The 24,349-nt window shown below is 38.8% G+C and overlaps 1 pseudogene across 1 annotated transcript in view; it reads left to right on the top strand.

Annotated features, from left to right (window-relative positions):
• Nucleotides 1-456: 456 nt before the first annotated feature.
• The window catches only part of LOC309616861 (flavin-containing monooxygenase 5-like), a 36,750-nt pseudogene continuing 12,857 nt past the window's right edge, over nt 457-24,349 (top strand). The window contains exons 1-4 of the transcript in view: nt 457-516; nt 998-1,157; nt 3,463-3,637; nt 15,451-15,504. The product of the transcript in view is annotated as a flavin-containing monooxygenase 5-like (transcript). The remainder of the gene's footprint in view (nt 517-997; nt 1,158-3,462; nt 3,638-15,450; nt 15,505-24,349) is intronic.

The raw sequence follows: 24,349 nt of genomic DNA, 5'->3' as shown, positions 1-24,349 counted from the left end.
TGATGGTCATCCCAGCACTTCCCCAAAACTGCTGTCACTGCCATTACCAATAAAAGTTGACAAATTGAATGGACTTTCTGCCAAGAATTTTATTGCCTTCTCAAGGGGATCCAATGATGTTAAAAACCAGCTCCTTTTTGAAACACTTGTCACTAGCTTCTGTGATTTCACTCTGTTTTCTTTCTGATTTTCCTTCTCAATATTTTTCTACTTGGCCTCTAAATGTTGCTGATTATAGTTCTATTCTCACTCTTCCAGTCTTTTAACGTTTTGCAGGTTCCTTAGGACACTTCCTTATCCCTCCTTGGCTTCAGGTATCAAGGTGTCCTTTATTTTCTTGGTAGGAGAAGACTGAAGGTGGCAGGCCCAGTGTCTATAAATCTGCCACCAGCAACACTTTGAAGTGATTATCCTTTCTCTGATCATTTTCCCAACTACTTGCACAATTCCAAAATCATGGAGTATCTCCAGATGTATGTCAAACCCTTTCACCTCTTGAAGCACATCCGGTTTCTGGTAAGTGGGGCAGAGACCACTCAACATGCATGGAACCCTCTTGTTAGAGCCAAGAGCCAGGCCAGAGCAAATTGCAGTAAAGCATCCATTCAGTCTTGGAGGTGAGCTTTACATAAATCTCCAGAGAAGTCGGCGAGAGCTTCTCTCCTCACTTTCCTCAGGAAAAAAAGTATGGTGGATTGGCTGAAATGCCAGACTGTACACCCGGTGTTGGCTCACCCCTAACTACATTCAGGACTGCAGTTGGAACAAACTGAGATACATCTCTACTTAAAAATGCCTTGGTAGGGAGACCAGTTACAAATGAACTCTTTAATGAAAGCCCAGAGGAGAGTAGCTGTAACCAACCTTATTCATTGAGGCAAAGAGTTCTTGGGCAGGAGGGCAGCTGGGAAGAGTGGTCACAAGTCTGAGTTCGTCTCATTCCCAGTCGAAGCTGTGCAACGTGAGGAAGTGCTCTGACTTCTCTTGCACAGGACAGTGAGATGTTGTCGTCCAGACCGAAGGGAAGCAGGAATCCTATGTCTTTGTGGGATTATGGTGTGTAGTGGCCTTGAAACCGATCCCTTCATGCCACTCCATAACTTTCCAGGTATGTCCTACCGAATGCTAAGGCACTGGCATTATGGGGTTTTATCATAGTGGCTATTGTTATTTTGGGAGAAAGTTTATAATTCTGAAAGTCATCTTAGTTTCAAAATAAATATGATATTTTCTGATTATAAAGAAATGCATGTTCTTTCAAGTTCCATTCAAATAATACATATTATAAAATTGAAAATAAAAATTACTAATACAACCACCAGTTCTGGGCTATTTTAAGAGGAAAGTGCTACATTTTACCACAGTTGGAAGGCAAAATGTGGGAATTGTTTTGTGTTGGTAATAGTTTGGAGTAAATAGTAAGATCAAAGATACAGAGATATATATTAATAATTAGCTTTATTCCTGAATGCGTATCTATATGCATAGCATGATGAATATAAATAGCTCTGTGCTAGTGTCACTATACATCTTAGAAAAGACTGCAGTGCTATTGTTTACTATTTGGAAGCTTAAGCACCCTGAATATAAGGAATGGTACAGGAATGATTTACCTGCACAAGATCTCCTTCTTTATCTCTAGAAGCAGGATATATACTTGGTCTTTTCAAAGAGGGCTGGACCTGAGACTCCTTTGGGGTCTAAGGAGATGCCAGACTCCCTCCACTTCCATTGCTCTGAATGTCTGTTTCCCAGTGCATGAGATGATAAAGTTAAAATTGGTCAAAAGAGGTCTATTAGTTAGTTAGTTATTAGCTTATTAGATGTTTAAATATTCCTGTATTCATTCATTCAGCATTCATTCAAGATATATCTACTGAGCACCAACTGTATACCAGAGACTTAGCAGAGAATAAAACGGAAAAAATCTCTGTCCCCAAGGAGTGTACATAGCAGTCGATGGAGAGAGACACAGAAAGAAATAAATACGTGGAAGGTGATGACTGTGAAGAGAAAAATTGCCAGGGGATGGCAAAGGGGTGGGTGGTTGGGGAGAAGGGCTTGTGATGCAAGATTAGATAAGATGGCCAGGCAAGACTTCAGTGAGAAAGGGGCATTTGAACAAACACCCCCAAGGAGTTGAGGAAGTGATGCAGATATATGAGGAAAGCAGATGGTACAGAAGGAAGAAAAAAGTGCAAAGGACTTGAGGTGGGTGTGTACCTGACAGGTCCAGTGTGGCGGAAGTAGAAGAAAGAGCAGAAGGAGATGATGTCAGAGAGTGAATGTTACGCCAGATCAAGAAGGACCTTAAAGGCCATTGTTTGGACTGTGGCTTATGTTTGTTTGATTTGATTTGTTTGATTGATTTCAAGGTCTCCTCCCATATTGAGCCACAGGACAAAGGGTTCATTTTGGAATAGAAGAGAAACATTTTATCTTGGGGAGAGGAGACAGAGGAAGAATAGATGAAAACATAGTAACTTTTAGGTGTTGAGGGATGCACCTCAGATTTTTATTGTTTCATAACAAAGGAGAAGAAAAGGTTATCTTCAGAGAGTGAGAGGAATTTCAGTAGGGCCAAGGGGAGGAGAAATAATTGAAAGAGCTGCAGTCAGAAATTGAATGGAAAATTGAACTTGACAATGATTGAGTTCAGAAACATTTAGATCTGTGCCAGGAGTTCACTAGGTGATCAAAGAACTGCTTCCAGGGGAAAGCTGAAGTTTGGGAGCATATTCTCTAGGGAAAAAGGAAAAGGGCAAGGAATGAACTACAATTAGGATGGAGTAGGGCTGTTCAATGTCACAGGAGGAGCAATGAAGGCCACATGTGCATGCCCCAATATTGTTTAAAAGATGAAAGGCTAAAAAATCAACCAGCTATTATGGCTTTGCCATATGAGGTTTTTGTTTAAGTCAGAGCATATTTTTAAACAAAAATAATAAGCTCTTATGTCCTCTCAGCTTCAGGGTCTGTGAGCACTTGTCCCTAGTAGGAGAGCAGAGTGAACACTGCTAGTGTTAGAAGGAAGGGTGTACTGGGCCTAGAAAGAGATGGAAACAAGCTAGACAGGGATGAAGCATGGTTTGGGAAAGCAAGACAGGGAATTGGGTCAGAGCAGTATTTGTAAATAACAAAGATGATGGATAAAGAAGATATATTACTTAATGAGGAGCCAAGCTCTTCTTTGAAGTCTTGGCAGGGTACAGGTAAGTAAAAAGGAGGCAGAAATAAAATATCTGAGTTTCTAGTAAACCTGAGATCATAAAATTTTTGGTCCAGAACAAAACTGTAGGAGAATTAATTCTGTCTGATAATGTTCGGCAAGCACAGTTCACAGACCAGGAACAGTAGACCAGAAAATGAGAGGTTTAAAGAGCATAGCATTTGAGTTTAGCAATAAGCTTTAGAATAGGCCAGCAGTTAAAAAATAAAATAAAATAATGGTCAATACTTGAGCAATTCAGGAATCACAAGTTTCAAAGGTCAGTGTGTCCACAGTTGGGAATACAAGAGTCCAGAGAAATTTCATGGCAAGAAAATCATTGTGATCGGCATTGGAAATTCTGGAGGTGATTTGGCGATTGAGCTCAGTCATGTAGCTGCACCGGTTTGGTGCCTAAATTCTCCTTCCTGAGATGCAACCTGCCTACTACCTTCTGAGACGTGATCATTGCATGAAATATGTGTAGTCATACACTGCTTCAATACTGATTAATTACCTTCTCACACCAGTTTCCTCAATAGACATCTTGTTAATCCATTCCAAAAAAAATAGAGAATGGAATACAAATAAATATTTCAAACTTTAGTGACTTCCATAATGTTTATTTTTAACAGAGTGTGGAGGCTTTACCAGCTCAGCTAAGAGTTACAAAAATGAACTTACCAGAAAACCATTTTTAAAATCCCTTAATATTTTTCATTGACATGACACTTGACACCGTCTTCCAACTCCAATTCCTTCAATAGGGATACAGATTAACTAAGTGTTCTAGATACTACAATGCAGTAATTAACAGATGGATGGGATCTTTTGTGTCAATTTGTTGATCTCTAGTCTTTTGCATCATTGTGTTTTTCCAGAATTTGGAATTTAAGAGATTGCAGGCATCAAAGACTGCCTTGGAGAAGGTTCAGAAGGGATAGTGGGTGAGGTCCAGAGGAAAGCTTGATGAGATCTCTGGAGCTATAAGCAACAAGTTAGGTGTTTCCATATGTGGGAATGTGTGTGACTATCTATTGGTCTTCCTGTCTTGAGAAAGAAGAACTCTTCAAGCTAAAATGACAAGAGAGTTCTTATCCATTTCTTCTCATGAGCCAATGAGACATATCTGAAGAAGTGAGAAAATGATCCTATGAAAGTAAACTGTTATATTGGGAAGCATCTATTGTGCATTTATTTGCATTCTCTCCTAGGTATTTCTCAGCACAAGGCGTGGTGCATGGATTTGGAAGTGGGTCTGGGATTATGGGATGCCCATGGACACTGTTCTCTTCACTCATTTTAACTCTGTTGTCAACCAAGTTTACCCTACATTCTTAATCAACAGATGGGCAGAGAATAAATTAAATGCTCGCTTTAACCATGACATTTATGGTTTGCTGCCTCAACACAGGTATGTTCTAGGATTTTTTTAAGAATAGTTTTGCTCCTGCCTTTTGGAGTCAGCAGGTCAAACTTGGAACATAAGGAAGATTTAGAGTTCAGTTTTACCACCTTGAAAATAAACTTCAACTATCTTAGGAGAATGTTAATCATTTCTTTTCTCATGTTTCTTTGGACCTTTCTATTTACTAACCTTAGAAGAAAAAAATTGAATTTCAGGACATGGTAGCAGCTTCATCTGTCCCCACCCTTCATGTTTTCAGGCTAATATGCACGTCTTTAGGCTCTGAGACCTTATATGGTGGACAAGCAAATGGTATATTATGTCATAAAAATTAACTCCATTTTTCCAAGCCAAAAGAAAGAATCAGGAATCTGGTAAGATTCCAGCAATAAGATGGGAGACTTTGGGGAGAGTCCTTTGAAATTCAACACATTCTTTCTTTGTCTTGAATAGAACTCTGAATCCAGACAGCTGTGGTTTGGATCCTGGCTTCACCACTTTCTAGCTGTGTGATATTGATCAGATTTAGTTAACTATTTGTGCCTCACCTTCCTTATATACAAAATGGCAATAACATTAGCACCAATTCAGAGGGTTGTTCTGCACATTAAAGAGGAAAATACGTGTATAATTTATACTAGTCCCCAGCACATAGTAAATGTTCAACAATTTTCTGTTGTTTTATTATATTATTAATTTTCTAACTATATTAAAATTATACTCATGGGATTTTCGGTTTTGGAGGTGATTGAGTGACAACACGGAGAGGTCAATGTCATTGAATGAAGAATGTATTACTTACATTTCCTAAGAGAAAGAGACATGCCAGACCACGCAGGGCCACATGGGAGCACTGGGTTTGTTCAGACAGAAACAGGAACAAGAGAAAAGCTGAGGCCAGAGCCTTTATTGGGGTTTCTGTGGGACAAGCAAAGCAGGGCATGGTAAACAGTTTAGGATTGGCTAGTTTGAATAATTCCCATGGGCTTTAATCTATAGAGATCTGCCTGGTTCCTAGCCCTGTGATGATTTAGGGCAGGAGAAATATTGGGTTGGGGTATGAGAGTTAGATAAGTAGTTGGTTGGGGCTACAGACTTGGGAGAATTGTTTGGGCCTATAGACTTGGGCTTGACTGGTTCGCATATGAAAGACATGCTCCTGGCAGAGCTCTTTGCTATCTTTAAAACAGGCTAGCCCTCTCCCTGGCCAACAAGCTTTTAAAGATGTCAAAACATCATAAAATACAGAAAATAAAAGCACTATTATACGCTGACATCCAGTTTCTAGCTTGAATGATTGAGTAGAGAGTGTACCATCCTACAAAGGTAAGTAATTCAGGAGGAAAGCAACTTTGGAAGATCTTAGGAGGCTTGCTGATGACTTAAGGTTTAGAAAACTGTTTGGGATACTTGTGAGGTATCCCAACAGAGATACATGGCAAGCATTAGGATAGATGATTCTGAAAATCAAAGTAGAGATTAGGCTTGGAGTCATCAGCCCTGAAGATGTATATCAGAGTCTCAGTGATGGAGTATGTGATTGTCAGGATTAGGAAGAAGGAGACTGGCAAAGTTTGAACAGGTACTTCTGTTATTCTCCTTTGCGTGCACGTGCACACATGCCCTTCTTCTCATGCTGCCTTAAGAAACAATAATCTGGATTGAGTGTGGTTCTGGGGGAGAGGTTCTAGGCCAGAAGCTAAGGAATCCCAAATATTAAAGAGGAATCTGAAGAAAAGTAGCCATTAAAAGCACTGAGAAAGAAATTACAAGCGAAGAAGTAGGAGAATCAGTAGTAAGGACAGGAAATAAGAAGGGGAAAATTTCAAGAAGAGAATGGTCAACAGTGTCAAGAGTAATGAGTCAACAAATATTTTCTGAGCCCCTTCTGTGTGTTCATTATTATATAGGTATGTGAATTAAAAGAGTGGAACTATCAACTCCCAGGAATAAGTCATGCTCATTCCTGCCTTTGGACTTGGTATTTCTTCTGCCTGGAATGTTATTCTCTCAAGTTCAAAATATAAAAAAGACAAGCAGAGTCACAGAATTATGAACTGTGAATTATGAAAATTGTGGCAGAGTCATAAAGTAACTGGAATAGCACTACAGCACAATTAAAAGAGCAAGAGCTTTGTAATCAAATGAACTCGGGATTAAAACCCAGTTCCTCCATGTACTGACTGCATGGCCTTGACATATTACTTGACCCCACAATTCCCTCACTTATAAAAATGGGAATACTTATATGCACTTTGCAGAGTGATAAGAACTAACAATTAAGCACCTGACTTTTGTAGGCATTCAATAAATATTGATTGAATGAATGAAGATTAGCCATTGTGGTTGAAATTCTTTATTATTATTCTTTATTATATCATTAATTCTAAGGCTGAGAATAAAGTGATGAAGACAGATTCAAACCTACCTTAATGAAATGATGTCAATCACGTTATAATAATTCTGCTCATTTGTTTGCTTCTCCTTTAAAACGTTTCACATATTTTCCTAGAATATTCTGTTTCTCAAAATGTAGGATGTCATCCATCAAAGAAATGAAGATATAGGAAAGTGTCTTCCATGAGTTATGATGGAAAATTAAGAAGAAATCTCTATCCAATGAAAACAATCAGGAGATACTGAGTCACCATTAGTAGCTATAATACAATATGTATTAGAAAACTAAGGGATAACGTAACTGAACAAGTGTAACTCACTATTTAAAGGAGAGCTAGAGTGAATACTCTGGTAATGGGACTACACACACATTATCTTGTGTCTTGTCATGGGATGCAACTCCCTTCAGTCCATCCTTCTTCGTGAGCTTTGAGGTCTGCTAGTGAACTCATTAAACACACGTCTTTGCATCTGTAAGGCACGTGCACCTGATAAAACAATGGATGGAGGACATTGCAAAGCAACTCCTGAATCCATCTCCCCCACTCCTGTGTTACCTCACTCATGATGTTCTCTACCAAATTGACTCTCATAGTACCCATTTCTTCCTGAAACCACGTCTTTTCAAGAAGAAAACCATGTTCACATTTGAAATTTCTTTCCTAGGATTGAACAAATTATCCTCAGGGAGTGGCATGATGGCTGACATAAGAAAGAAGAGAAAAAAAATTTGAAAAAGAGTAAGAAGCTGGCTTCTTGATGAAAGTCAATTGGAAGTGTTTAGGTGGAGCTGTTTGTCTTTCAAGTATTCGTTATATTTTTCTCAAGATAGAATCTGAGTCTATTTGCCTGGATGAGATCTCAAATTATCAACTTTTTAATTTCCTCTTAACCAAGCATAAATATCATATATGGAATATTTATGGAATGGAATGGATAGAGAATGGTCTAACCTGGAAAATTCAGAATTTTGTTTAAAGTTCATGGAACACTAAATACATACAATTATAAATTTATGCCTTACCATAGCCTTAGAGATGTAAAGCATGTGAATATATGTGTGATGAAATGGAAGGATTGTTTCACCCTTTTAAGGTGTTGAGAAGATAAACCAATGTGAGAAATGAGAGAGCAAATCATTACAGAATCCAATTAAAATTCTGATGTGAGGTCAGAAGCTTGTGGGTTGCACCAAATCTTCTTAATGGAAAATTCTTCTCAACCACTGAGGCTGGGAATGTAATTTATTTCTAGCATATATCTATTGAGAATCTACAATGTGAAGGTCACAGCGTATTCTCTATGAGCCAAAGCCTTTATCCTAAGAACAGTCAATTATCCAGTAACTTTGGTGTCAGAAGCTGGGCCAAGAATTGCATTTCATTAATATTTAAAATCAAATTAATGTCATACATATCTAAATAACTTGCCTGTACAATTCACATAGCATATTCCTCACCACCGATTTACCAAAATGAGACTAGATCCTAATTGAGAATTAATTTCATGGCCAAAGTACAGGATTTAGGAAAAGACAAAAATCTTCCAAAACCCACCTATTACTATCCAAGATCCTTGGAAGGATTTAATGGGGAAAAATACACTGCATGAATATTTTGTTAGAAACCACTGAGACCATAGTCAATGAAAACAAGAAAACTCATGTTATCTCTCAGTTTTTGGAGAAATCATCAACCAATGCTTAGAGGAAATTGTGCTTGGAGAGATGGAAGTTCTGATACTTTCCCCTTCTGGTTTCAGATTCCTGAATAATCCCTGTGATACACGCAGAGTGCAGTGTAAGGATTACACTGGATGTGTACGTGGATGAAATTGCCTCTGAAATAGGAGTGAAACCCAACCTGTTCTCACTTTTCCTGTGGGATCCAAAGCTGGCTCTGGAAATTTTCTTTGGGCCATGCACACCTTACCAGTACCACCTACAAGGGCCAGGGAAGCGGGCTGGGGCCCGGGGAGCCATCCTGACTCAGAGAGAGTGGATCATCAAGCCCCTGAGGACTCGCATCCTCACCGGGGACCAGGCTCCGTACTCTGTGCCATTTTGGCTTAAAAGTGTCTGTGTAGCCCTTCGCCTCTTTGTTCTCACTTTAGTCATTATTAAAGGATAATCCTCCTACAATCATTACGATATTAGAGATTAACAGTGACACACACTAATTAAGAAACTGGGCATGTGCAAGTGTTTATCCCTCAGTTCAGATTAGATCAGTGCAGTGAATTGTCTAATAATTCCAAAATTACTCATGTATGAGTATTTGGCAAAATTGGAAATTTCAGAAGTCCAAAGGGACAGAGTAACAACTTGAGCTAAAGCCGACCTGAAAATTGGCGATTTCTAATGAAATGGTTTATATGAAATCTTGCCCTGGAAAAGTATATTTAATTTCCATAATATGACAAATGTTCTAAGTTACCAAGTTCTCCTAGCCTCCTTTTATATGAATTGGCAAATTCTTTGTTTTATATGTAAAACACAGGCTAGGAAAAAGTATCTCTTCAATGATTTAGAAAAGTTAACAATGAACAAACGTCTTCACCAGAAACTCTTTCCACTAGGGTCACATTCATAGAATCATGGATATTGAGGTAGCAGGTTATTTCAGGTATTATCGAGGGTATTTTCAGGATATGGGGTGTGCCAAGAGAGAAAAAGAGGGACTAATGGAAGTCAGGGAAAGAAGAAACAGGGAGAAAGAGCAACTATTTACAACATTTACAGAAACTTTTACAATTAATCAAAGAGATGAAATATTTTAGTCTCTGGGTCAGTCACTTATATTACAGGCTATGTCTGAGCTTAGTCCTGATATTCTGTAAAACAGATTTCTCCCCCAAATTTCTTAAGATATGATTGATAATAAAAAATTGTATATTTTTAAAGTGTACAATGTGGTGTTTTGATATACATACACAAAGAGAAATTATTACCACAATGAAGCTAATTAACATATTAATTACCTCATAGTTACCTTTGTGTGTGTGTGGTGAGAATACTTAAGATCTGTCCTCCTGGCAAATATCGAGTATACAATACAGTACTATTAATTATAGTCACCACACTGTACATTAGGTCCCCAGAAATTATTCATCTTATAACTGAATGTCTGTTCCTTTTGACCAACATCTCTCTATTTCCCCACCAGACCCTGGTAACAACTCTTCTGCTCTCAGTTAATAAGAGTTAAACTTTGCAAAATTCCACATATAAGTTAAACCATGCAGTATTTGCCTTTTCATGTTTGGCTTATTTCACTTAGCATAATGTCCTCCAGTTTCATCCATTATACTCAAATGGCAGAATATCCTTCTAAGACTGAATAAAATTCCATTGTGTATATGTATCACATTTTCTTTATCTCTTCATCCTCTGATGGACACTTAGGTTGCTTCCATAACTTGTGATTAACACTGCATTGAACATGAGAGTGTAGATATCTCTTCCAGATCCTGTTCTCATTTTCTTTGAATATATACCCAGAAGTGGGATTGCTGGACTATATGGTAGCTCTATTTTTCATTTTTTGAGGAACCACCATACTATTTACCTGAGTGGCTGTACCAGTTTACATTTCCACCAACAGTGTACAAGTACTCCATTTTCTCCACATCTTCACCAATACTTATCTGTTAACTTTTTTATAATAGGCATCTTAACATGTGTGAGGGGATACCTCATTTTACATTTGCATTTCCCTAATGATTAGTGTTGTTGAACATCTTTTCATGTACCTGTTGGCCATTTATGTCTTCTTTGGATAAATGTCTAATCAAGCCCTTTGCCCAATTTTAAATTGTTTTCTTTTCCATTGAGTATGACTTCCTGATATATTTTGGACATTAATCACTAACTGAATATATGGTTTGCATATATTTTCTCCCATTCCATAGATTGCCTCTTAATTTTGTTGATTGTGTCATTTGCTGCATAGAAAATTTTTAGTTTGATATAGTCCCACCTGTTTATTTTTGCTTTTATTGCCTGTGTTTTTTGTGTCATATGCAAAAAACAATTGCCAATACTGATGTCAAGGAGCTTTATCCCTATGTTTTCTTCTAGGACTATTATGGTTTCAGATCTCACATTTAAGTCTTTAACTCACTCGAGTTGATTTTTGCATATAGCATAGGATAACAGTCCAATTTCATCCTTTTGCATGGGGACATCCAGTTTTCTCAGTATCATTTATTGAAAAGGTTATCTTTTCCCTGTTATGTATCCTTGGTATCTTTGTCAAAGATTAGTTGACTGTATATGGTTGAGTTTATTTCTACGCTATATATTCTGTTCCATTGGTATATGTGTTTGTTTTTATGCCAGTACCATACCATTTTGATTATGATAGCTTTGCAGTATATTTTGAAATCAAGGAGTACAATGTCTCCAGTTTTGTTCTTCTAGCTTGAGATTGCTTTATCTACTCAAGGTCTTTTGTGGTTCCATACAAATTTTAGGGTTGTTTTTCTATTTCTCTAAAAAATACCATTGGAATTTTGATAAGAATTGCATTGAATATGTAGATTGCTTTAGGTATCATGGATATTTTAGCAATATTAATTATTCCAATCCATGAACACAGGATATCTTTCCATTTATGTGTGTCTTCTTCAATTTCTTTCATCAAAGATTTGTGAGTTTTAGTGTACAGATATTTTACTTCCTTGGCTAAATTTATTCCTCACTCTTTTATTCTTTTTGATGTTATTGTAATGAGATTTTGTTTTCTTAATTTCTTTTCAGATGGTTTGTTGATAGTATATAGAAATGAAACTGATTTTGTGTGTTGATTTTGAATCTACAACTTTACTGAATTCATTTATTAGCTCTAACAGTTTTTGGTGTAGTCTTTAGGGTTTTCTGTATATAATATCAAATCATCTGCAAACAGAGACTTTTACTTTTTCCTTTCTGATTTGGATGACTTTTATTTCTATTTCTTATCTAATTGCTCTAGCTAGGACTTTTAGTACTATGTTGAATAGAAGTGGTAAGAGTGGGTATCCTTATATTGTTCCTGAACATATGTGAACTTAATTATGTTGAGATATTGTCCCTCTACACCCAGTTTGTTGGGAATTTTTATCATGAAAGGCTATTGAATTATGTCAGATGCTTTTTCTGTGTGTATTGAGATGATCATATGATTTTTATCTGTCATTCTGTTAATACGGTGTATCACTTTGGTTCATTTGTGTATATTGAACCATTCTTGCACCCAAAGGATAAATATAACTTTATCATGGTGTATGATCCTTTTAATGTGCTGTTTAATTCAGTTTGCTGGACTTTTGTTGAAGAATTTTACATCTGTGTTCATCAAGGTTATAGGCCTGTAATTTTCTTTTCTTAGAGTGTCCTTGTCTGGCCTTGGTATCAGGTTAATGCTGGTCTTGTAAAATGAGTTTGAAAGTATCCCATCCTCTTCAATTTTTGGAAGAGTTTGAGAAAGATTCGTATTAATTCTTCTTTAAATGTTTCGTTGAATTCACCAGTGAAGTCATCTGGTCTGGATTTTCTTTGTTGGCATGTAATTGTTAGTAGTCTCTTGTGATCCTTTGCATTTCTGTGGTATCAGTTGTAATGTCTCCTCTTTCATTTCTGATTTATTTTTTGAGTATTCTCCCTTTTTTCTTAGTCTAGAGAGGTTTGTCAATTTTTTTGATCTTTTTAAATAACTCAGTTTTGATGATCTTTTCTATTGTCTTTATCGTTTCTATTTCATTTATTTTTGCTCGGATCTTTGTTAATTCCTTCCTTCTGCTAACTTTGGGCTTTGCTTGTTCTTCTCTTTGCTTTCTCTTCCCTTTATACCTTGAGATATAAAGTTAGGTTGTTTATTTGAGATTTTTTCCCCCTTAATGCAGGCATTTATCATTTTATTTTTTTAACATCTTTATTGGAGTATAATTGCTTTACAATGTTGTATTAGTTTCTGCTGTATAACAAAGTGAATCAGCTATATGTATACATATATCCCCATATCCCCTCCCCTCTTGCATTTCCCTCCCACCTTCCTTATCCCACCCCTCTAGGTGGTCACAAGGCACTGAGCTGATTTCCCTGTGCTATGCAGCTGCTTCCCACTAGCTATCTATTTTACATTTGGTAGTGTATATATGTCAATGCTACTCTCTCACTTAGTCACAACTTACCCTTCCCCCTCCCCGTGTCCTCAAGTTCATTCTCTATGTCTGTATCTTTATTCCTGTCCTGCCCCTAGGTTCATCAGAACCATTTTTTTCTTTTCTTTTTTTTTTAGATTTTAAACTTCCCTCTTTGTACTGTTTGGGCCCATCAATGGCAACAGATCCCCCAACTCTATCAGCGTCTATACACAAAACACCTCCCACAGAGCTCTCATCAGTGGAACTCACAATAAATACTTATACCGGAATTATCAAGTTCCATTGAACCCAAAGATGCTGGCAGGATTCAGGGCAAGTGGAAAGTAGTTTTGAAATTTGTTTCTTGCTATATACTTATCCTGGATCTTCGATGGTGTCTTTTTCAAAGAAACAATAATTGCATGTATATTATAATTTTTTTTTTTTTAAATCTAAGTTCTTCTGGATCTCAATGTAGGAAACACTCTGGGAGTTTATTTTATTTTTTTAATTAATTAACTAATTTATTTATGGCTGTGTTGGGTCTTCGTTTCTGTGCGAGGGCTTTTCTCTAGTTGCGGCAAGCGGGGGCCACTCTTCATCGCGGTGCGCGGGCTTCCCACCATCGCGGCCTCTCCCGTTGCGGAGCACAGGCTCCAGACGCACAGGCTCAGTAGTTGTGGCACACGGGCATAGTTGCTCTGTGGCATGTGGGATCCTCCCAGACCAGGGCTCGAACCCGTGTCCCCTGCATTGGCAGGCAGATTCTCAACCACTGCGCCACCAGGGAAGCCCTATTATAATTTTTGACATCAGATAATACTTTGTACAAAATCCTTCAGAGCTCAGAAAGTGTTAATATCCTTTCCTCCTCCAGAAATGAAGCATATATGTTAAGCTGTGTGGCCTAAGGCTGCACACTGAGTCACTGCAGGGTGTGGAGATTAAATACCCAGGAAATCTTAAGAGCTACATGTTGTGCCTGAAGCAATACAGCTGCCCAGTCACAGTTCCTTCACTTTTCTTGAAGAAATTACTAAATTACTAAATGAATTGAAGAAAATTAAGAGCTCAAAAATAGAGAAATCAGGGGCTAGAGAAATCACCGCAACTAGAGAAAGCCCTCACACAGAAACGAAGACCCAACACAGCCAAAAATAAAATAAATAAATAAATAAGTTTCCATTAAAAAAAAAAATAGAGAAATCATAAGACTGGAATTTTTCTCTGAAGCCAACTAAACATAGAAATATCTAATAATTATTTCAATTCTGAGTACAATACTGAACACAAATGCCAATGTTATTTTCTGGGGAAAAAAAGTTACATAATGACCCTGGTTTTTAAAAATAACAAGGAAACCTGGTCTAAAAATCTCAAATTATGTCAAGACAAGTTGGGATGGAGATGAAAGGAGACTAAACTTGTGGTAAACTCCCAGTCTTAATAAGGGGTATTGCAAATATGCCATTTACTTGTGACCGCACTGTGGTAATTCTGAGATACCACTGGGCATGGGTAATGTTTCTGATTTGGTTCTGATTCCACTTTCTGGAAGTTTGGTGTTCTGTGCCCCTAGCTCCACCCCCTGGCAGTTCTGTTTGTTCAGTTATCCTCCGTGGCCACACCTGAAATGTGCTTTAGGGACTCTGCCCTCCCTCCTGACTAAGCGGTTTTTCCTGTGTATTGTCTACATCCATTGATGTTTGGGAGCCCAAGGATCACTTTCAGTCTAAACTTTTACAGTCTATTTTAGTCTAGACAGATGGTTCTTCTGGCAGTACGACTCTATCAAAAATTTAGCTTCCTGTCTGTTCAGTTCCAGTCAGCTCCAAGTATCAATAGCCATGACCACAGCCTTCTCTGTATGTACTTTCTATACTGCTGTATTTCCTTGCCTTCTCCCAGCTATACTTCTTCCCCTGCCCCACCCACACCCATACATACTCCCACCTCTTCTGTTTCTCTCCTTCTCTTTCTTCCCCACCCCTGTCTTGAGTGAATTACAAATTCCTTGGCCCTGCAGATATCAATGGGAGAGCAACACCCTGAGCTTTTTTGCTCAACTGAATGGATTTACTGGGCACTAGTGCCCTGGCTGGACTTTGATACCTTAATCCACTCAGAGGCTATAACAGTGGGTGGGATGGCTGCACCTTTAATTTGATGCTGATTCCGAGGCTGAGTTTTAATCAATGTTTGTCATTCAAAGATCTTCCCAGTTTTATATATTTTTTAATTGGATTAAGAATCAGTTGCCTCTTCCAATTCTGTAAGCCCCCAAATTTTGGATTCTCTTTATTCCTTTTTCTAGATTTTTGGCAGCATCCCACTTCAAGGTATCAGTTTCTCCGTCACTCAGGATAAGGTAGATTTTGCTGTGGTTCAAACAGCCCTCAAGCCTCATCACTCAGAATCACAAATGTTTATTTCTACTTGTGGCAGGTCAGCAGGAGGTCTCCACACGTCATAGTCAATCAGGGACCTGGGCAGAAGCTGCATCTCTACTCATGTTTCCAAAATTGTTGAGACATGAAAAAGCAAACATGGTAAATTGTGTACTCACTCTTCAGTCACCTCCTGAAAGTGACACATGTCACCACCATTCACATATTATTGGCCAAAGTACATCATGTAACTTCATTCACATATTATTGGCCAAAGTAAGCCACACCTAACTTCAAAGAAGAAGAGAAGTACAATCCTACCACCATTAGATAAAATGTTTTCGCAGGAAAACCAAGAACTGGAACATTTTTGAACAGCCCTGATGTCTAGGACACAGAGTGAGAGTGAGTGAGATATAGAGACAGAGAGAGGGAGAAAGGGAAAGAAAGAGAGAAATCTGTTGTAAGGCATTGCCTCTGTGATTATGAAGGCTAGCAATTCTGAAATCTGCAGGACAAGCCAGCAGACTGGAGACCAAGGGAAGAGTTAATGTTGCAGTCTTGAGTCTGGAGGCAGAATTCCTTCCTTCTCAGGGGATCTTAGTCTTTTCTCATAACGCTTATCAACTGATTGGATGAGGCCCATTCACACAATGAAGAGTAATCTGATTTATTCAAAGTCTACTGATTTAAATGTTAATCACATCTAAAAAATACCTTCATAGCAACATCTAGACTGGTGTTTGACCATGGACACCATAGCCTAACTAAACTGATGCATAAAATTAAGCATCACACCGACTGTGTGCCAGACACTGAAAATATAGAGGTGGATAAGGCTAAAAAACCCGTGATTTCAAGTAGCATGCAAACACAGGATTATAGAGCTAAACTGAATTAACACAAAACATATAGAGAAAAGAAGTATATCCAGATGTTTCATGTGGAAAGAGCAGAAAGACCTGGCAAGTGTAGTAAGGCAAACTTGGCCTCATGGTCACTGATGTGGAACAGATATGCTGTCCTGAGATTCATCTATGACACATTCTCCAGGAAGCCCATCACCGTAGGTCCCTGAAACATTCTTCTAGGGCCATCTTTATTGCATGCACTGCTCCCTCGGGTTACTGAGAGTTGTACTGTACATGCATATGGGGAAAAGGCTCAGCAGAGTGGCGGCTGTGTTTTTTCTGTCTCTACCGACTATGTCTCCACCTTCTTTCGTTTCATCTTTTTGCACGACTCCATGAGAAAACAGGACAAAATGCACACCTTTGTGGAAGTTTCATTCAACTTAGCCACCAAAACTTGGCCAACATTCCCTCTGGTGACAGGCGCAGTGAATTCCAATCATTGCCCTGAGTTGCATGTTGTCTATTTTGCTCCACTGGAGTCAGACGTGACATTTTTTTACATGACTGCCATTCCATTTTGAAACAGGAGGGATGGAGGCAGGGCACAACCTTTGAAAGAATGATATAGCCTGAGGACATGACACAAACTGATTAGAACCAAATGGGTCCAAGATGGTGGATGAGTCAACTTCCACTAGACCTTCAGCCTCAGTATACACTCACATCAGCAAGCTAAATGACACACCCACAGGCACCATGACAGTTCTAAGACTGACCATAAGGATCAAAAAGTGGGCAGTGACCCAATTTCTGGAAATCCCCGCCCCTTCCTAAAATAGCTGGAATACTCCTCCCACTCATTAGCCTATGAAATTACACACTCCTATAAAAACTGACAACCCCATACCTTGGTGCCTTTCTCACCTTCTGAGATGGCCCACACTCCGTCTGTGGATGTATTTCTCTCTAAATAAATCCATTTCTTACCGATCACTTTGTCTCTCACTGAATTCTTTGTGATACATATCAAGAACCCGAGCTTCATTAAGTCCTGAAACGAGGTGGGTGATCTCAGTTGGAAGACTGTGGGTTTTGGCCGGAGTCCCAGCCATGTGGGTTCAAGTCCCAGTCTGGGTTTTGGCTGGGTTCGAGTCCTGGCACATGGGTTTAAGTCCCAATCTGAGGTGCACAGTTGCACTTTTACCAAGCATATTAGTCTCATATGACCTGAAAGTGATCTTTGTAATTACATAATCTCCTCAACCCTTTCCCAGATATGTCATAATATGTTTATCATCTGGAAGGAGAGAGAAGTATTATGTTAACCAACAGTTGAGTGACAGATAAAGAATTACTCAAGGGTCAAGAGGAACTTGCTACTGTGAGTTTTGAGAGAGAAAATGTAACCAAAAGTGGGGTCTGCGGCTTCCCTGGTGGCGCAGTGGTTGAGAATCTGCCTGCCAATGCAGGGGACACGGGTTTGAGCCCTGGTCTGGGAGGATCCCACGTGCCGCGGAGCAACTGGGCCCGTGAGCCACAATTGCTGAGCCTGCACGTCTGGAGCCTGTGCTCCGCAACGGGAGAGGCCGCGATGGTGAGAGGCCCGCGCACCGCGATGAAGAGTGGCCCCCGCTTGCCACAACTAGAGAAAGGCCTCGCACAGAAACGAGGACCCAACACAGCCATAAATAAATAAATAAATAAAATTTTAAAAATGAGGCAATAACACCTTCTGGGGTGGATCACTGTGAGGGTCAATGGATACATGTGTATAAAAGCAAAAAAAAGAAAAAAAAGTGGGGTCTGGCTGCTCACCACTCAAAGACCAATAAAGGGCTTCCCTGGTGGCGCAGTGGTTGAGAATCTGCCTGCCAATGCAGGGGACACAGGTTCGAGCCCTGGTCTGGGAAGATCCCACATGCCGTGGAGCGGCTGGGCCCGTGAGCCACAATTACTGAGCCTGCGCATCTGGAACCTGTGCTCCGCAACAAGAGAGGCCGCGACAGTGAGAGGCACACGCACCGCGATGAAGAGTGGCCCCTGCTTGCCACAACTAGAGAAAGCCCTCGCACAGAAACGAAGACCCAACACAACCATAAATAAATAAATAAAAATTAAAAAAAAAAAAGACCAATAAAGAAGGCAGGTTGATGGAAAGGAAAGTTTGCTTTATTTTGGATGCCGGCAACCGAGGGGGAGGGCAGACTCCTGTCCAAAGGCTGACTACCTCCCACTGACCATCAGTGGGCAAGAACTTTTATAGATGGAGGGAGGGAGCTACATGTAGAAACAGCACAGTCATCCTGAAATTGGTCATTGGTGGTCTGATCAGTGTCATCTTGATTGTTTTAAGTACAGTTAATCTTTAGTTCCAGGGTCGGTTTGTTCCCATTTCCTGAGGCCAGTTCTCGGAATTGTGGCAGCTTATGTCATGGCTACATTCTGATCATCATGTAGTTAACTTCTTCCTCCTGGTGGGGGTTTCAGTATCTATAAAACAGCCCACAGGATATGGCTCAGAATATTATCTATAGCCCTTGAGAAGGAACTAAAGGTCCTTGACTATGCTTAATGACTAAACTATTATTATTTGGTCTCCTTTGACTGTTTTCCTTTGTTTCTGCATTTTCTCACTTTTCTGATTAAAGGTATTCGTTGACTAAAGTTTTTCCACAGACAAAAGGCAGGCTGAGGACATGGAGGGTAGGGAGAAGGACCATAAGGTCCTACTCTGTTTCAAAAAGAGTTTGTCAGAATAATCTGATCTTGTCAAGACCCTGCAAGTTCCCTAGCGGGGAGATGATTCCACCAGGTGGGGTCAGCTGTTTTAAGTCCAGGGCACTCTAATCTGGGATTTGCTTCTGTCTTTTTTTTTTTTTTTTTTTTTTTTTTGGCTGTATTGGGTCTTCATTGCTGCATGGAGGCTTTTCTCTGGGTGCGGAGAGTGGAGGCCATTCTTCATTGCGGTACACAGGCTTCTCATTGTGGTGGCTTCTCTTATTGTGGAGCGTGGGCTCTAGGCGCGTGGGCTTCAGTAGTTGTGGCACACAGGCTTAGTTGCTCCGCTGCATGTGGGAACTTCCCAGACCAGGGCTTGAACCCATGTCCCTTGCATTGGCCACTTAACCACCAGGCAAACCCCTCTGTCTTCTTCTGTTCCTCTAGTGACCCTATATTTCTTCTCCTCCTAGTGTTAAGCTTCTGAGTTCTCATCCTTATTTCTTAACGACTTTGCCTGCTGCTCCTCAATTCCATCCTCTAGTCTCTCAACCTGGTAACTTCCTTCTGATTTCTTAATGGCTTTTTTGTTTCAATTTTCTGTTCCCCATGGACTGTATCTGACTTGCTTAAACCTAGTAATTCCACACAAAAAACCCAAGCTTTTACTCTAAACAAATATCTTTTAAGGACAAAAACTGAGCCTTGTACAAAAAGGGAAGAAATAAATATATTTTGTATTGATTATTAAATAAAGTATCCGATTCTGCTCCATATAATATGCATATTTTTATATTAGGTAAACACTAATTAAATTAAAAAATTGTTTTATATGCTTAATTCTGAAAACTTTTTCCCCCTTCATATAACCATTACCTTAAAATAGTTAATTAATATGATAATTTGACACCTCTGTAAATTTAGGCATTGCATATTATATTCAAGTAATAAAGCAATCAGAGTGAAAGTCAGCAGGGAGAAAAATTGTCTAGTAGTCCCTGAAGAGAACCTCATCACATTACAGGTGACTATGGTACAGGCACTCAACTAACGCATTATTCAATCTACAGAGGTGCTTCTAAAAGGATAAATGAAATATTATTGAGTTGAATGTAATGAAACTTGAGGACATTATACTAAGTGAAGTAAGTCAGACAGAGAAAGACAAATACCATGTGATCTCAGTTATACATGGAACCTATAAAAAATAAAAAATTTCTTTAAAATCTCATAGATTTTAAATTTTTATTTATTTATTTGTTTTCTTTCTTTTTTCCCTCCTGAGCCGTGTGGCTGACAGGGTCTTGGACAGCTTGGCCTGCTGTCAGGCTTGAGCCCCTGAGGTGGGAGAGCCAAGTTCAGGATATTGAACCACCAGAGACCTCCTGACCCCACGTAATATCAATAGGTGAGAGCTCTCCCAGAGATCTCTGTCTCAACGCTAAGACCCAGCTCCACCCAATGGCAAGCAAGCTCCAGTGCTGGACACCCTATGCCAAACAATTAGTAAGAGAGGAACACAACCCCACCCATGGGCAGAAAGGCTGCCTAAAATCATACTAAGTGCACAGACACCCCAAAACACACCACTGGACTTGGCCCTGCCAACCAGAAAGACAAGATCCAGCTCCAATCACCAGAACACAGGCACCAGTTCCCTCCACCAGAAAGCCTACACAAGTCACTGAAACAACTCACCCACTGGGGGCAGACACCAAAAACAACGGGAGTTATGAGCCTGCAGCCTGTGAAAAGGAGACCCCAAACACAGTAAGTTAAGCAAAATGAGGAGACAGAGAAACACACAGCAGGTGAAGGAGCAAGGCAAAAATGCACCAGACCAAGCAAATGAAGAGGAAATAGGCAGACTACCTGAAAAAGAATTCAGAATAATGATAGTAAAGTTGATCCAAAATCTTGGAAATACAATGGAGAAAATACAAGAAATGTTTAACAAGGACATAGAAGAACTAAAGAGCAAACAAACATTGATGAACAACAGAATAAATGAAATTTAAAATTCTCTAGAAGGAATCAATAGCAGAATAACTGAGGCAGAAGAACGGACAAGTGACCTGGGAGATAAAATAGTGGAAATAACTACCACAGGCAGAATAAAGAAAAAGGAATGAAAAGAATTGAGGACAGCCTCAGAGACCTCTGGGACAACACTAAATGCACCAACATTCGAATTATAGGGGTCCCAGAAGAAAAAGACAAAAAGAAAGGGTCTGAGAAAATATTTGAAGAGATTATAGTTGAAAACTTCCCTAACATGGGAAAAGAAATAGTCAATCAAGTCCAGGAAGCACAGAGAGTCCCAAACAGGATAAATCCAAGGAGAAACACGCCAAGACACATATTAATCAAAATATCAAAAAATAAATACAAAGAAAAAATGTTAAAAGCAGCAAGGGAAAAGCAACAAACAACATACAAGGGAATCCCCATGAGGTTAACAGCTGATCTTTCAGCAGAAACTCTGCAAGCCAGAATGGAGTGGCGGGACATATTTAAAGTGATGAAAGGGAAAAACCTACAACCAAGATTTCTCTACCCAGCAAGGATCTCATTCAGATTCAATGGAGAAATTAAAACCTTTACAGACAAGCCAAAGCTAAGAGAATTCAGCACCACCAAATCAGCTTTACAACAGATGCTAATGGAACTTCTCTAGGCAAGAAACACAAGACAAGGAAAAGACCTACAAAAACAAACCCAAAACAATTAAGAAAATGGTAATAGGAACAAACATATTGATAATTACCTTAAATGTAAATGGATCAAATGCTCCAAGCAAAAGACGCAGACTGCCTGAATGGATACAAAAAGAAGGTCCATATATATGCTGTCTACAAGAGACCCACTTCAGACCTAGAGACACATACAGACTGAAAGTGTGGGGATGGAAAAATATATTCCATGCAACTGGAAATCAGAAGAAAGCTGGAGTAGCAATTCTCATGTCAGACAAAATAGACTTTAAAATAAAGACTATGAGAAGAGACAAAGAAGGACACACATAATGATCAAGGGATCAATCCAAGAAGAAGATATAAGAATTGTAAATATTTATGCACCTAACATAGGAGCACCTCAATACATAAGGCAAATGCTAACAGCCATAAAAGGGAAATCGACAGTAACACAATACCAGTAGAGGACTTTAACACACCACTTTCACCAATGGACAGATCATCCAAGATGAAAATAAATAAGGAAACACAAGCTTTAAATGATGCATTAAACAGGATGGACTTAATTGATATTTATAAGACATTCCATCCAAAAACAACAGAATACACTTTCTTCTCAAGTGCTCATGGAACATTCTCCAGGACAGATCATATCTTGGGTCACAAATCAAGCCTTGGTAAATTTAAGAAAATTGAAATCATATCAAGTATCTTTTCCAACCACAATGCTATTAGACTAGATACCAATTACAGGGAAAAAACTGTAAAAAATTCAAACACATGGAGGCTAAATAATATGCTGCTAAATAACCAAGAGATCACTGAGGAAATCAAAAAATACCTAGAAATAAATAGCAATGAAAACATGACCACCTAAAACCGATGGGATGCAGCAAAAGCATTTCTAAGAGGGAACTTTATAGCAAAACAATCCTACCTCAAGAAACAAGAAACATCTCAAACAAACAACCTAACCTTACACCTAAAGCAATTGGAGAAAGAAGAACAAAAAAACCCCCAAAGTTAGCAGAAGGAAAGAAATCATAAAGATCATATCAGAAATAAATGAAAAAGGAATGAAGGAAACAATAGCAAAGATCAATAAAACTAAAAGCTGGCTCTTTGAGAAGATAAACAAAATTGATAAACCATTAGCCAAACTTATGAAGAAAAAAGGGAGAAGACTCAAATCAACAGAATTAGAAATGAAAAAGGAGAAGTAACAACTGACACTGCAGAAATACAAAGGATCATGAGAGATTACTATAAGCAACTATATTCCAATAAAATGGACAAACTGGAAGAAATGGACAAATTCTTAGAAAAGCACAAGCTTCCTACACTGAACCAGAAAGAAATAGAAAATATAAACAGACAAACCACAAGGACTAAAAATGAAACTGTGATTAAAAATCTTCCAACAAACAAAAGCCCAGGACCAAATGGATTCACAAGTAAATTCTATCAAATATTTAGAGAAGAGCTAACACCTATCCTTCTCAAAATCTTCCAAAATAGAGCAGAGGGAGGAACACTCCCAAACTCATTCTACGAGGCCACCATCACCCTGATACCAACACCAGACAAAGATGTCACATAAAAATAAAACTAAAGGCCAATATCACTGACGAACATAGATGCAAAAATCCTCAACAAAATCCTAGCAAACAGAATCCAACAGCACATTAAAACGATCATACACCACGATCTAGTGGGGTTTATCCCAGGAATGCAAGGATTCTTCGATATACAAAAATCAATCAATGTGATAAACCATATTAACAAATTGAAGGAGAAAAACCAAATGATCACCTCAATAGATGCATAAAAAGCTTTTGACAAAATCCAACACCCATTTATGATAAAAACCCTCCAGAAAGTGGGCAGAGAGGGAACTTACCTCAACATAATAAAGGCCATGTATGACAAACCCACAGCCAACATCATTCTCAATGGTGAAAAACTGAAACCATTTCCTCTAAGAGCAGGAACAAGACAAGGTTGTCCACTCTCACCAATATTATTCAACATAGCTTTGGAAGTTTTAGCCACAGCAATCAGAGAAGGAAAAGAAATAAAAGGAATCCAAATCGAAAAAGAAGAAGTAAAGCTGTCACTGTTTGCAGATGACATGATACTATACATAGAGAATCCTAAAGATGTTACCAGAAAACTACTAGAGCTAATCAATGAATTTGGTAAAGTAGCAGGATACAAAATTAATGAACAGAAATCTCTTGCTTTCCTATACAATAAGATGAAAAATCTGAAAGAGAAATTAAGGAATCACTCTCATTTACTATTTCAAGAAAAAGAATTAAATACCTAGGAATAAACCTACCTAAGGAGACAAAAGACCTGTATGCAGAAAACTGTAAGACACTGATGAAAGAAATTAAAGATGATTCAAACAGGTGGAGAGATATACCATGTTCTTGGGTTAGAAGAATCAATATTGTGAAAATGACTCTGCTACCCAAAGCAATCTACAGATTCACTGCAATCCCTATCAAACTACCACTGGCATTTTTCACAGAACTAGAACAAAAAATTTCACA

This window comes from Balaenoptera borealis (assembly GCF_965194805.1).
Source record: "Balaenoptera borealis genome assembly, chromosome: 1".
NCBI lineage: Eukaryota > Metazoa > Chordata > Mammalia > Artiodactyla > Balaenopteridae > Balaenoptera > Balaenoptera borealis.
Note: the sequence above shows the minus strand (reverse complement) of the source record. Positions and strands in the feature narration are given on the sequence as shown.